This window comes from Symphalangus syndactylus, chromosome 4, assembly GCF_028878055.3.
Source record: "Symphalangus syndactylus isolate Jambi chromosome 4, NHGRI_mSymSyn1-v2.1_pri, whole genome shotgun sequence".
NCBI lineage: Eukaryota > Metazoa > Chordata > Mammalia > Primates > Hylobatidae > Symphalangus > Symphalangus syndactylus.
Window position 1 is genome coordinate 82,174,287 of NC_072426.2, and position 15,970 is coordinate 82,190,256.

The window sequence follows — 15,970 nt, forward strand, 5'->3', positions numbered from 1 at the left end:
AGTGTCATTCCCTTGTGCCCAATGCCCATTGGCTGCCTTCTATTTTAATTAATTGATGAGGGTAAACTTTCTCTTACAATGCGGTGGCAAGTCCTGCTTCTTATCTTTACAGAACTTCACTCAGGACACACTCAGATGTTGCTCTTTGATCATGAAGGATGTTCACCAGCAATTTAGTGCCCAAATAGACAAGAGAAAGGGGGTGATGATTGCTCATGAAAAGTGTTGTTCACATAGCTGCACATCAAACTGCTGAACCGGGTGCCTGCCTGAGTCAGGGCCCCAGGAAGAAGGGGGTGATTCTCAGCCTAAGTTGTGCTCCAGAGCCTCAGCTGCTTCTGCAGGGCTGGGGAGGGAATGAGGCCACCTCCATTACACAGAGTGGAACTGCCCAGGCCATTTGCTTATTTTATCCTTATCACTGAGAAAAGAAATTTCAGAGCTGGAAGTCCTGGAAGTCCTGGAGACCATCCTGGCACTCGGTCTTTTCTGTAGCCTCCCAGATGGCAGGAATCATAAGCTGGAGACATCTAGTTATTGTTGCTGCTGTTGATAAAGACTCCTCCCACCCCAACAGTGGGACTCACAGGTGCTAAAGACAAGTGGTCACCCACAGGGCTTAATGGCAGTGACCCTGGAAAGGACAGGATCCCTAGCCTCTACTTTTCTACATGGAATTAATGAAAATGTAGAGAATAGAAGACATAGAATGTATATACACACAAACATATCCTGAATAAGAGCTATTTTATCTCACCGAAAAGTTCTTATCAATCACTTATAGGGGCATTCAGAACATCCTTTGAAAGGCCAGTATGACCTGAAGATTCATGGATCCTAAATTAGAGTACTGCCTGTGGGTAGCTGCATTAAACCAAATGATCAAGAATATCAAGATACATCTTCCTGGATCTCCAATCTCACTTAAAGATTTGGAGAACATATGATTTTATATTAAAACCAATAACATTTTCAGAATACATTGAATAATTTCTTTTTACCTAAAAACAGAGCCTTTAAATAAGTATCATTTTTGAGATGCACTGCCATAGGATACATACTGAGGTGTCTTCTCTTTCTCTTACCCTATTAGAGGCATTTCTGCGCAAGTTTGAGGAGCATGGAATTAACAGTCATCAATGCATTGCTGGGTTTGAAAATGATTTATATCAATCAGCAGAGGACCTCCACCGGTGATGTCAGCAGGATCTGAGGATATTCAGGTGGACATGGAACACTTTGAATCCCCCAACTTGAACGACGTTATGACTGTGCTCATAGCCAGGCTTCCCTTGCTTGTGGTCATTGCTGTGGATCAAGGTTGTTTTGCCTTCCATGCAATGGATTTGCTGAGGTGCTTCTCAATCTGTATCTCAGAATTGAGATGTATGAGAAAGATTCTCAGGAGGGGAGAGACATCCTCTTGGGGACATGACCACTGGCTTCCTTGGCCTCACTGAGCAGCTGTGAATATGGACCAGGGGAGGAGAGTGGCAGGACTCACAGGGATGGTCTCAGCAGTGGAGGATGGTGGCAAAGAGTGAGGACTTAAGATTCAGATGAACCTTGCCTGGAACTGTGCCTCTGTGCCTTAGACCACAACACTTAAGAGGTTAATTAACCTCTCTGTGCCTCACTTCCCCACTCTGTAAAACCAAGATAGCAGTAGAACCTAACTCACAGGGCTGCCCTGCCTAGCATAGTTACCTGTGCTCCTACTTCCACACATTCCATTTCACCAGAAGCCCAAGAAGCTATGGAACAAAAACTTCAAAACTAAGCTATGCTTCTTCCTTCCTCAAATTCTACTTCTCCACCCACAAATATGTGTACAGTGCCTTGCACTGATCTTAAAACAGCTCTGGCTGTAAAATCACTTCACTGGAGTCAATGAGGTAAAAAGCTAAAACACAGTACTAGGAATCTGACCCCTGCAGGCTGTCCATGATCCATCCCTCAGGCAGCCTTCCCAGAGCAGAAAAATCCAGGGAGCCACTTAATGAGACGTTTTCCTTAATGTTTTCTTTAACTCTGACAATTGCAACTGAAATTTAGCAGCAGCTGTAGCACCCCAAATTCTTTTGCTTTCTCTCTCCCTCTCTCCCACTTGCTGTTACTCTTTTTACTGCTTTTATGCATCAAACTTCATTTTTTTTAATGGAATGATGTTCTTGGGGAAGAAAAGATTTAATAAAGATATCATGGTAACACCAGTGAAAATTGTAAAAAAATGTCCAAATTTAAAAGTTAAAATCATGCTATCTACTTTTAACATTGATTTATTTCCTTTATAAAATGAATAATGTTACAACCACTACAACCATGCCTTTCTTCCACCAGCAGTTTTTGAACACTTATTGCACGTCAAGCTCTTGTTTGCTTCTCAGAGACACAAATATGAAGAAAGCACAGTCCCCAAAGCTTACTGATAAGGCACAGGCTCTACACATCTGACAGAATGGGATGTGTATCTGAGACTAGTGATTCATTTATACACACACGCTTCTGGGTGCACAGGAGGATTCACCAGCACACCCTGCAATCACTCCAAACTTCCAACAAAAATTTTCCAAATCATAAACACTTTCAAATTTAGTCTAAAATCAACCCTCACTTTCTCCCCCTTTTCCCTAGTAATTCCTATTTTCATCAATGACACACTGCCCTCAGGCATAAGTGAAAGGTGGGTCTTGGTTTCAGTTTCTAGTCTCTTCTATCCATACCCCTTCTTGGGTACTCCCACATATATTATTTCAAAACCCTTGCAATAGAGATACTAATTATTCCCACTCCACAGATGAAGCAAATAAGGCTCAGGGGTTCAATCCAATGTCATATAGTAAAGGGCCGAGGCAAGATTTGAATCCAGGTCTCTCCAATGCTAGAGTCTGTGACTGTTTCATGGTATCTCACACACACACACACATATATATATATTTTTTAATAAAACTTTTATGAGAGACATAGTCTGGCTATATTGTCCAGGCTGGAGGGAAATGGCTATTCACAGGTGTGAGCCCACTACTGACCAGCGCAGGAGTTTTGATCTGATCTGTTTCTGACCTGAGCTTGTTCACCCCTCCTTAGGCACCCTGGTGGTCCCCTGCTCCCAGGAGGTCACCATATTGATGTCGAGCTTAGCGCCAGTAAACTTTCAGCGTCACATTCTACAGCCCAGAACTCCTGGGCTCAAGCAAGCCATCCTCCTGCAGACCTATATGCTTAGTAGACAATGGCTTTAATTTCTAGTTCATAATTTATTATTTTCTATATTATGATTTGCTACCATTTTAATAACTTTTATTTTCATCAATTGCAAGCCTTACAATTTGTATAAAATAGCTTCAATTTTTAGCCCAGCAATCCTAGTCTGACTTTATCTCATACACATTTTACTATATTCCTGACTATTGTCTTCTTCTATTTTGCTTAAAATGCAACAGTTTAAAATGATAAATGAAATAATTGGACTGTTTTCAAGGAGTGTTGCTATTCCTCCAGCACACTGCAGCTGTGCTATGTCAGCAACCAGTCATGCATCATTCATAAAGCAAAAGCTGCTGTATCTTGGTGCTCAGTTAATAAGCAACACAAAGCTCATTCATAAATAGAAGACTGGGAATCTAAACAGTCCATCACGTTTTACTGGATTTCATGGTTCCTCACTATTCCTTAGTAGGACAAGTCCTATTAAGTTTGATACCAATGAAGTAAAAATAAGATTAGTCTTCAAATCATACCAGAGGGGATCAACAGTTTACAAAATACAGAGGCATACACTTAACAATGGAGATGCATTTTGAGAAACACATCCTTAGGGGATTTTATTATTATGGGAACATCCTGGAGTGTACTTAAACAAACCTAACCAGTTGCTTTGCCTCTTCCACCTGTTTCCCTTCAGCTCCTCCTTCCTCACTACAGCAATGAAAACACCTCATAGTCCCCCTTTCAGCACTAATTATACCACTCCCTGGCTTCGCTTGTACCAAACACGTAGTATTTTATCCCATCATGATCCAAACATTATGAAGACACTCACAGGCGCTCTGCTGTTTCTTGGTATCACCTACATTAGCAACTGATATGGCTAGAATGGAGGTGTGCTTTCCCCACAAGCCCCTTCCTAAGTGATTTCCATCTTGGCCAACAGCTCTACTACCTCCCAGGCTTCTCGCTTAGGCAAAACTCTAGCAGATGCCTTTGATTCTTCTCTTTCCTTAACCTTTGAGAAATACAAATAAAATCTTAAGCCCCTTAGTCAACTGGAAAGACCCCTCTTGGCCAAGAGGATTCCAGAGAAACCTTAAAAACTGAGTTATTGGCCATGACAGATGGGAAGTCAAGCGTGCCTCAGTATGCCCCTTCCTTATCAACCTTTAGCCAAAACTCCTTTGTAAGGAGTAAGCAGAGACTAGCTCTGGAAAACAATAGATGACTGGTTTCTTCATCATTTTTAGCCAACCATCTGAGGCTGCTACGAGACTCCCCTTTCTCTTCACTTCTTCCAAGTGACAGCTCACCCGTCACACAATGCATTTCTTTCTAAACAGTGGCCACCATCTCTGGATGTGTTTTGGCTGACTCTCAAAGGATGCAGTGAGGGTTTTGGTATCCTTCGCTTTACCTTTTGATGTCAGAAGGCTGAAAACTCCACCTCAGATCACACTAACGCTGCCATTTTTTAAAACATGCAATCCATGAAGAGGCATTAAGAATTGTTCCTGAACAGGTTTCTCCTCTCATAAATATTTGTAACTCCTCCTATAGCTCATTAAATATGTATATTTGGCCACCCACTCAGCATGAATTTCTGTCTTGCCTTCCATTCCCTCCAAGTGCTTCCTCTCAGCTATGCCTCCCAGCCAGCAGGATGGCCAGCCCTCAGTCTGTAACCCTTCATGAGAAATAAAGTTCTTTCCAAATTTTGAATCTCGTGATTCTTCAGTTGACATCTTCTACTCCAGTCCCTCCACAGGTGCTATCATCCTAAACACAGCCATGTTCCTCATGTCCACCTGACTCCCAAATGCAAGTCTTCAAGAGCCACTTGGCCTCCCTGCCTCCACTCCTTTCCCTGTACCATCTATTTCCCAGAGAGTGTCAGAGTCAGCTTTTAAAGTGAACATCAGAGGATGTCATTTTCCTGCTGAAGCTCTTCATAGGCTCTCCATCCCATCTCCAGGAAAAGTCAAATTTCTTGCTCTGTCTTTTACAAAGACCCCCATGGTCCAGGTGCTGTGCACCCCTCTTCTCTCCTTTCTGCCACTCTCCCTACCACCTGCTCTTTCCTGCCTGCCTGGTTGGCTGTGGCCCTGTCCTCAGAACATACCATATTCTGTGTCCTTGGCTCAGCTTGGCCTCCCCTGGCATGGGAAGCACCAGATCTGTTCCTCACTCAGATCGCTGCCGAGATGATGCCTCCCCTGGGAGGCTTCCATGATTTCTGTGATCTGCAGGAAGTACCCAGTCCCTCGCTATTGTAATTCTCGACATAACCATAGTATATTTTCAGGGCAGTATACCAGACACATTTATGTGTTACCTGGCAAAACTCTAAATAAATTAAGCCCTATATCCTCAATTTATCAGACATACCCAGGCTCAGGGAGTAACATGTGCTGTGGCATGTCACATCACAAGGAGCAGAAAGAACAGCTCCTCTAATACAGAATTGCCAGGGCACACTGGCAGACCATCTTAAGCTGTCCTGGGTCTACAGAGCTCCAGCATTCAGGCTAGGAACCAATGCACGCATGCAGCCATGCTTGTCAGTAATAAACTTCTCTGGACTTATGCTAAAACTGTATTTTATTGATATGTCCAATATGTTTTAAGAAAATAGTCTCAAACTCGGGTCTATCTAATATTACCAGCCACTTAACACTATGTGCTAACTTTTTATGCTTTCAGCCCTGGATATTCTTTGAAGAATATTTTCTATAAGGAGTTCTAAAATCCTTCAGTCCTCATATTGATACAAAAAACTAAACACACGAACAAAATCACTGTGCTTCACACAAAGGTGAGATCCAACCTGCGGCCCCATACAGTCACCAGTGTCATCAAATAGGCCACTACAGAGTAGGGGGATGCAAGAGGGGGATGCAAGGGCAGCTTCAAGCCACGAATGAGAGAGCATTACACTCTGTAAACACAGTGTCCCAGAATACCTGTGTGAAACAGGTGGAAGAAAAAAGATGACTAATTCGTGTGTGTGTGTATGTGTGTGTGTGTGAGAGAGAGAGAGGTGAAAGTTTCCATTTGTTGTTGCCATTGTCTTTTAGCTTATTTTTCATAGGCATCAAGAAAATTCCACCCCTAAAGACAAATTAAATGTCTCATAACCAAAGAGATTAGTAAGTGGTATGCAAGATAGGTTCTGCACGGAAGGTACTCAAGCTGACAACACTTACTAATAAAAATGAGAAAAAGGCTTTGACGGTCACACACCTCCATCTTTTTAAAAGACTATGGAGTCTCTACTAAACGCGCAAAAAATTAGCCGGGCATGGTGGCGGGTACCTGTAATCCCCTACTCAGGAGCCTGAGGCAGGAGAATCACTTGAAACTGGAAAGTGGAGGTTGCAGTGAGTGGAGATCACGCCACTGCACTCCAGCCTGGGTGAAAGAGCGAAACTCCGTCTCAAAAAGAAAATTCTTTTGAACTGAATGGAATAACCCCAAGATAAATTGTTGGCCAGGCATGGTGGCTCACACCTGTAATCCCAGAACTTTGGGAGGCCCAGGCAGGCGGATCGCTTAAGCCCAGTAGGTGGAGGTTGCAGTGAGCTGAGACTGCACCACTGCACCCAAGCCAGGGACAACACAAAGAGCTCTCGTCTCAAAAAAAAAAGTTAAGTGAAAATAGTAAGGTATAGAGTAGTGTGAAAGTATGCTACCTAATATGTAAGAAGAGGGAGGGGGAAGAGATATGAGAATAGATATACATATTATTGCTATGAGCATAAAGTATCTCTGGATACACAAGAACCTAATATATTAATTACTTGTGAAGAGGGAAACTAGATTGATGAAGATCAGGGAGAGGGAGACTTTTGTTTTACGTTCCTTTTGTGCCTTTTGAAGTTTGAGCCATATGAATATATTAATATTACCTGTTACCAAAAAGTGATTAGAAGTTTAAACATAAATAATTAAGAAACCCAAGTTTGCATTTAGAAATACAATCTCAGAAATACAAATTATAAAATATACATATATTTCCTACAATTTCTATTAAAACTCCATTTAAAAAAGACTGATATGAAGTCTTTCCTATTTCTACAACTTTAGAGGAAAAGCAAGAGTCACAGCTTATTAGTTTCTTGTCCTAAAATGGGAAAATGTTTAATTGTATTTTCTGATTATAATACATATTCTTTGAGTAGTACTCAGAAAATATAAAGTACAAAAAATAAAATAAAAATTATTCATAATCCTATCACCCAGAGAATGATATTCACTAATTATTAAATGAGATTAATGAAAACAGTTCATTTCTAATTACATAGCAAATATTACTCACTATACCTGTGCTGTCCAGTATGGCCGCCATGAGCCATATGTGGCTACTAAACACTTAAAGTGTGGCTAGTCCAAAATGAAATGTGCTGTAAGGGTAAAATATATATTGGCTTTTGTAGACAGTGCCAAAAAAAAGAGTATAAAATATGTTATTAATAATAATTGTTTTTTAAGAGATGGGGGTCTCATTACGTTGCCCAGGCTGATCTCAAACTCCTGGGGGCTCAGGTGATCCTCTCACCTCAGCCTCAAAGTAGCTAGGACTAAAGACATGTACCACCATGCCAGGCTAATAATAGTTTTTTTTTTTTTCTTTGAGACAAGGTCTCACTGTGTCACCAAGGCTGGAATGCAGTGATGCGATCATAGTTCACTACAGCCTTGAAGTCCTGGGCTCAAGAGATCTTCTTGCCTTAGCCTCCCAAAGTGCTGGGATTACACGCATGAGCCATCACACCTGGCCTAATTTTTTTTTTTTTGAGATGGAGTCTCGTTACATCATCCAGGCTGGAGTGCAATGGCGTGATCTTGGCTCACTGCAATCTCCACCTCCCGGGTTTGAGCAATTCTCCTGCCTCAGCCTCACAAGTAGCTGGAACTACAGGCACGTGCCACCATGCCTGGCTAATTTTTGTATTTCTTAGTAGAGATGGGGTTTTACCATGTTGGCCAGGCTGTTCTCGAACTCCTGATCTCAAGTGATCCACACGCCTTGGCCTCCCAAAGTGCTGGGATTACAGGAGTGAGACACCGTGCCTGTCCTCTAATTTTTTGTATTGATTGCACGTTGGAAGAATATTTGGGGAATACTGGGTAAAATAAAATATATTTTTAATTTTTTGGGTTTTTTTTACATTTTTATTGTAGTTACCAGAAATTTTAAATTACCTATGTGGCTGGGCACAATGGCTTATGCCTGTAATTTCAGCACTTTGGGAGCCTGAGATGGGAGGACTGCTTTAACCCAGGAGTTGAAGACCAGCCTGAGCAACACGGTGAGACCTCATCTCTATGAAAAAATTTAAAATTACTAAGCATGGTGGTGCACACTTGTGGTCCCAGCTACTTGGGAGACTGAGGCAGGAGGACCACTTGAGCCTGAAAGGTCAAGGCTGTGGTAAGCCTGATCATGCCACTGCCCTCCACCCTCTAGCCTGGGCAACAGAGTGAGACCCTGTCTCAAAAAAAAAAAAAAAAAAAAAAAAAAGGCCAGGTGTGGTGACTCACGCCTGTAATCCTAGGACTTTGCGAGGCAGAGGCAAGTGGATCACCTGAGGTCAGGAGTTCAAGACCAGTCTGGTCAACATGGCGAAACCCTGTTTCTACTAAGAATACAAAAAATTTAGCCAGGCGTGGTGGCGGGCACCTGTAATCCCAGCTACTCGGGAGGCTGAGGTAGGAGAATTGCTAGAACCCTGGGGGCAGGCAGAGGTTGCAGTGAGCTGAGATGGTGCCATTGCACTCCAGCCTGGGCAACAGAGCGAGACTCTGTCTCAAAAACAAAACAAAACAACAAAACAAAACAAAACAAAAAAACCTATGCGTCTCATATATTTCTTTCTTTCTTTTTTTTTTTTTTCCAGACGGAGTTTCACCTTTCACTTTTGTTGCCCAAGCTGGAGTACGATGGCACGATCTCAACTCACTGCAACCTCCACCTCCCAGGTTCAAGTGATTCTCCTGCCTCATCCTCCCGAGTAGCTGGGATTACAGGTGCCCGCCACCACATCTGGCTAATTTTTGTATTTTTTAGTAGAGACGAGGTTTCACCATACTGGTCAGGCTGGTCTCGAACCCCTTACCTCAGGTGATCCACCTGCCTCGGCCTTCCAAAGTGGGATTACAGGCATGAGTCACTGCGCCTGGCCGCATCTCATATATTTCTATTAGAATTGCACTTTACTATTTTACATACAGGTCTCAAAAATTCTTCTCAACAAGAGTATTCACTGATAGCTTCAATGACCAGTTGACAATGTAAGAAGGCAAACACTTCCACCACAGAAGATGACAGACAGCCACATTTACATATGAAGCCCTTTGAAGTAGGAAAAATGAATTTTTGAACCATTAAAATGATACAAACTTTTACCTTAGCCTTTTTTGTCAAGGGTACAGCAATAAGTTTTAAGATCTATTTAAATCTGATGAAGATTCTGTTTTAAAAACCTGACTCTCGGGCCAGGCGTGGTGGCTCACGCCTGTAATCTCAGCACTTTGGGAGGCCAAGGCGGGCAGATCACAAGGTCAGAAGATTGAGACCATCCTGGCCAACATGGTGAAACCCTGTCTCTACTAAAATACAAAAAAAAAAAAAAAAAACTAGCCAGGTGTGATGGTGCACGCCTATAGTCCCAGCTACTCAGGGGAATCACTTGAACCTGGGAGGCGGAGGTTGCAGTGAGCCAGGATCACACCACTGCACTCCAGCCTGGCAACAGAGTGAGACTTCATCTCAAAAAAAAAAAAAAAAAAAAGGTCTGACTCTCATTTTCTGCTTAAAATGAATTATCTCCAGTAATTCTCTGCATTCTTACTTTCCATTTTCTCTCTATCCCTTCAACCCCTTCTCAAAGACTCTTAGAAGAAAGGAATACGGTAAGCAGAACTGAAGCGAAAAAAACAAAAACCTAAAACAATATTCATAAATGTCCTAAGTATCCACAATACTTACTTCGGTTGTCTATTTAATTCTTCAACATAATTCTTTTGGTCTAATATGGCAGCAATTTGAACATTCCTAAATGAGGAAAAGAGTAGCTTTGTGCTAGATGAAAAGGTATTTATTAAGTGCAAAAAAAATCTAAATCATCTAAAAATATTATAAAACTAAAATAATAAAACATTGTCTTGCTTTTAAAATAAAACATAAGAATAACAGTAAGCTGTGTACTAAGTATCTATAACCTTTGTTGAATAAATTACTTGCTAATAATAGACTTAACAATACCATTAGTGTATTTTAAATTTAAACATAATTAGGGCTGGGCATGGTGGCTCACCCCTGTAATCCCAGCACTTTGGGAGGCCGAGGCAGGTAGGTCACTTGAGTCCAGGAGTTCGAAACCAGTCTGGCCAACGTGGTGAAACTCTGTCTTTACTAAAAATAACAAAAATTAGCCAGGCCATGGTGGCGGGTACCTGTAATTCCAGCTACTGGTGAGGCTGAGGCAGGAAAATCGCTTGAACCCAGGAAGTGGAGGTTGCAGTGAGCCAAGATGGAACCACTGCACTCCAGCCTGGGCAACAGAGCAAGACTCTGTCTCAAAAAAAAAAAAAAATAGTTCGATCTTGAAGTAAACCAGTATTTGCAAACTTGTAAATAATAAGCTTTCATCTCTTTTATTCCAAAAAACAGCTATTAAAATGGGTCTCAGTAACTACAGGTATAACCAAAGGTCCCACTTCATACTATTAATAAAACCTCCCTCTCCTAAGTGATTTTCCATAATCTGCTTTGTAAAGCTTGTAATGGAAGTGAAAATGAAATGAAGAAGTCACAGGGGGGAAAACAACAAAATAAAACCACACTGTAAATAGATGGATCTTATAAAAAACCCAGTATGTGAAATAACTTATGAAAATCATACCTTTCTTTATTTCCAGTATCTTCTTCATTCTTTAAGTACATAGAAAAATCAATCACTCCAACCTGAAGTAAATAAGGTTTTTTTTTAATTTAAAGGGGAGAAAATACTTTATCAGAAGTACCTTTACTGAATGTCACTCTTAATATTCCTTTAGTGTTTAACAGTCCTGTTTACAACTTCAAATGACACCTGATCAAGGAGGAACTGTGCAAACTGAAAACATTCTGCATTTGGCACTACTCACTTTCACTTACTTGTGAGTCTAAATCCTCTCCCTTCACACAGATTAGCATCAATCACATTCAGGCCAACCAGCAGCCCAACAATTACGGCTCCTCCTTCTTCCATCATTAGTGCATGATACTCATAAAACTCACTGTGAAAATTAAAAAAATAAAGACTTTAAATCACAAATTTATTTCAAAAACTAAAATTTAAAATCACCATTATCTTCCTAACCTTCTATCTCACAGAAATGGAAGCCATCTCAGTTAGGTACCTTCAAATTAGCCTTTATACATATTTATTATTATTTATTTATTTATTTTGAGACGAAGTCTCGCTCTTTCTCCCAGGTTGGACTGCAGTGGCGCTATCTCGGCTCACTGCAAGCTCCGCCTCCCAGGTTCATGCCATTTTCCTGCCTCAGCCTCCCGAGTAGCTGGGACTACAGGTGCCCGCCACCGTGCCCGGCTAATTTTTTGTATTTTTAGTAGAGACGGGGTGTCACCGTGTTAGCCAAGATGGTTTCGATCTCCTGACCTCGTGATCCGCGGGCCTCAGCCTCCCAAAGTTCTGGGATTACAGGCACGAGCCACCGCGCCTGGCCAACTTTTTATATTTTTTAAATTTAAATGTCTCTATTGAAAAATCAAAAGGACTGAAGGAGATAAAAGAAGGAAATATTTTTTTTTGAGAGAGAAAAGAGGAGCAAGGAGGGATGAAAAGAAAAAGTGGCACCAGACATGGTGGCTCATGCCTATAATCCCAGCACTTTGGGAGGCCAAGGCGGGAGGATCACTTGAGGTCAGGAGTTCAAGACCAACCTGGTCAACATGGTGAAACCTCATCTCTACTAAAAATACAAAAATTAGCCAGGCGTGGTGGCACACGCCTGTAATTCCAGCTACTTGGGAGGCTGAGGCAGGAGAATTGCCTGAACCTGGGAGGCAGAGGTTGCAGTGAGCCAAGATTGTACCACTGCACTCCAGCCTGGGCAACAGAACAAGACTGCATCTCAAAAAAATAAAAAATAAAAAGAGGCAACACTGAGCCCTGGGACATCTCTGACTCAGATGGATATAGTGACTGCTGCTGATCTGATTACGATATATTTTATTAGAGTTGAATTTTCAATCCTCGGATTTATTAAGACCCTTGGGATAAAGACTAAGGTGGAAAACGAACATATGCAACATTTCAAAGCCCACTTTCAAGTCAATGCATTTGATAGATATATTATAAATCTTAATAGATAATCATCAATTAAAGACACTTCAGGATATCTACATTCTAAAAACTGTTCAAAAAGAGAGTTGTGAAAGAAATAGGACAGTCCAAAAACTAAGTCTCATCAACATACATTCAGAGAAGTAGTTATCACTGTCTCATGCCTTCTTTAATAAGTCCCATGTACATTATATAATCACTTTAATTATCCTTCAGAATACTGAGAAGCCATGGGTGCTTAACATATGGTCATTCTCGTTTAACAACTGGGAAAACCACAATGTAAAACCAGCATCACAAGTAAAACCAAAACCAGAACTAAATTCTCCACAATGTCAGAGAGGCACTCTAACAGAACAAGAATGAGTGGAGGGCCACCATGGGCCCACTCCCTTGGAGAACTGATTGCTTTGCTCTGCAAATCTGTCTTAAATAAATGTTTGGCCTTCGTTTTTATTTTATTTTTTTGAGACAGGGTCTCACTCTATCACCCAGGCTGGAGTGCAGTGGCACAATCTCAGGTCACTGCAACCTCCCTCTACCGGGTTCAAGCGATTCTCCTGCCTCAGCCTCCCAAGTAGCTGAGATTACAGGCATGCGCCACCACACCCAGCTAATTTTTGTGTTTTTAGTAGAGACGGGGTTTCACCACGTTGGTCTCAAACTCCTGACCTCAAGTGATCCACCTGCTTCGGCCTCCCACAGTGCTGGGATTACAGGCGTGAGCCACCACACCCAGCCAAAATAAATGTTTGGACTTCAATTTAAAGTGTGCCCACAATACAGTTGAAGCAATAATATGGATAGTCAAATTCTAAAAAAAAAAAACAAAAAACAAAAAGCTTATGAAATTAAAGCCACAAATTCCAACACAAATTTTTATCCATAGAATTAACCATATTCAGAAAAATAAAACTAACAGAAATGTACTATATATGGCAGTTTCCAGGCAGGGCAAAAGAAAAAAATTTTAAACAAAGAGGAAGAAATGTAATATATATAAATTTCCCCATCCTGGCTGATAACAAAGCTTATGGTATTCATATGTAAGGCTAGTTCCTGATCCATGTTATGCCTCCATCATGTTTTCTGTCTCATTTTGCTCCTCCTTTTATATCATTTTATTATATGTTATATATCCTTTCATATTACATCTTAAATCCTTTTTGGAAGACAGCATATAAATAAAATAAAAAAATGAAAAGATCATGACTTAATAGTACTAACCTCAAGAGATCCCTCTGAATAATTAAGCAACGTAAGTTAACCTTGCATGAGGGCTAATCAAAGCCATGCTCTTGCTCGACCCAGAGGGGTCCTAAAGAGAAGAACCAATTGATCAGAAAACAGCCTTAGCCCAAAGATCACATCTTCTATCTCTAGAGGTACACATTAACAAGGAAAAAGGGCATTTTTATAATGGTTTTGTTTTCATTTTTATAGGTTTATCTTTTTGAGCACACACACGAATCCCTGAGAGCTGGGTAAATCTGTTCCTCCTGTAGGACATCCAGGTACTATTTAATGTCTTGGAAGAAATGACTCTCTAAACACAGTAGTGTGTCACTTAATGATACTTTCAGAAAAATGCATTGTTAGGTAATTTCATCATGCAGTGTACATTTGCAAACCAAGATGTTATACACACCTATGCTATATAGTATACCCTATTGTTCCTAGGCTGTAAACCTATATAGCATGCTACTGTACTGAATGCTATAGGCAATTATTACACAATTGTTAAGTATTTGTGTATCTAAACATATCTAAACATGGAAATGGTAAAGTAAAAATACAGTATTATAATCTTTTGGAACCACCATCATTGAATGAAATGTTATGCAGCACAGGACTGTGGTGAGAATACTTCTATAAGAAATATTTAGGTGGGCACGGTGGCTGACACCTGTCATCCCTACACTTTGAGAGGTCAAGGTGAGAGGATTGCTTGAGTCCAGGAGAACAGCCTGGACAACATAGGGAGACCCTGTCTCTATATATAAAAAAAATCAATTAAAAAATAAAAAAATTAAAATTAAAAAATCAAAAAAAAAATCAAAATGCCAGGTGTGGTGGCATGTCCCTATAGACCCAGCTACTCAGAAGGCTGAGGCAGGAGGTTGCTTAAGCCCAATAGGCAGAGGCTGCAGTGAACAGTGATTGCATCACTGTACTCGAGCCTGGGCGACAGAGTGACACCCCATCTCAGAAAAAAAAAAAAAAGAAATATTTAGTTTGAATGGGCTTAGCCCTCTAAAAATAAATATTAAAACTTCACCAGGCCGGGCCCAGCAGCTTACACCTGTAATCCCAGCACTTTGGGAGGCTGAGGCTAGCGGATCACAAGGTCAGGAGTTCGAAAGAAGCCTGGCCAACATGGTGAAACCCCGTCTCTACTAAAAACACAAAAAATAGCTGGGCTTGGTGGTGGGTGTCTGTAATCCCAGCTATTCAGGAGGCTGAGGCAGGAGAATCACTTGAACCCGGGAGGCGGAGGTTACAGTCAGGCAAGATTGCACTATCGCACTCCAGCCTGGGCAACAAGGTAAGATTTGGTCTCAAAAAAAAAAAAAAAAATTTCAACAATAAGGCACCATAATGCCTTCAAAAACCTAGGTAACATTATATCTGAATTTTAAAAATCATAACAAAGCTAAGAGGGTGCCAGGCTAGTAATTAAAGAGAAATCACTGTGCTGCTTACTGGTTTTCAAATGTTTCTTTAATCCTGTTGCACTTAAGAAATTAAATCTCATACCTCTCTTACCCAAGTTCTATCTGTTATTAAAAATAGAAGTGGCCTGGCGTGGTGGCTCACGCCTGTAATCCCAGCACTTTGGGAGGCCAAGGCAGGTGGATCACTTGAGGTCAGGAGTTCATGACCAGCCTGGCCAACATAGTGAAACCCCGTCTCCACTAAAAATACAAAAATTAGCCAGGCACGGTGGCATGAGCCCGTAATCCCAGCTACTCGAGAGGCGGAGGCAGGAGAATCGCTTGAACCCAGGAGGTGGAGGTTGCAGTGAGCCAAGATCGCGCCACTGCACTCCAGCCTGAGCAACAGAGAGAGACTCAGTCTCCATAAAATATAATAATAATTTTTTTAAAAAGCAACTTTTATACTTTTTTTTTTAAAGAGAGTGGTATCATTCACACTTTTATATTTTCTTATGCAGAGAACATTTTGGCAGATAGTACAGGAAGAGACTTGATCTTCACTTATAATAATTAATGTGTTTCTTATAGCTTAGCATTTTAATGAACACCATCGGAAAACAGGTTTTACTATTGTAGAGTCTGGCTTTTTAACAAAATAATGAATACATATTTTCATATTAAAATAAATGAAATCTTACGTTTTTGTTTTTGAGAGTTGAAATTCTGTTTTTCCTCTTTGTTAAAAAT

General features: G+C 41.0%; 1 long non-coding RNA gene across 1 annotated transcript in view; it reads right to left on the minus strand.

Moving 5' to 3' along the window:
• The window catches only part of LOC134736374 (uncharacterized), a 71,942-nt gene that overhangs the window by 50,026 nt on the left and 5,946 nt on the right, over positions 1 to 15,970 (minus strand). The window contains exons 3-6 of the long non-coding RNA XR_010120350.1: positions 13,794 to 13,884; positions 11,372 to 11,493; positions 11,118 to 11,179; positions 10,202 to 10,267 (exon numbers count right to left, since the gene is read on the minus strand). This is a non-coding gene — a long non-coding RNA (uncharacterized lncRNA). The remainder of the gene's footprint in view (positions 1 to 10,201; positions 10,268 to 11,117; positions 11,180 to 11,371; positions 11,494 to 13,793; positions 13,885 to 15,970) is intronic.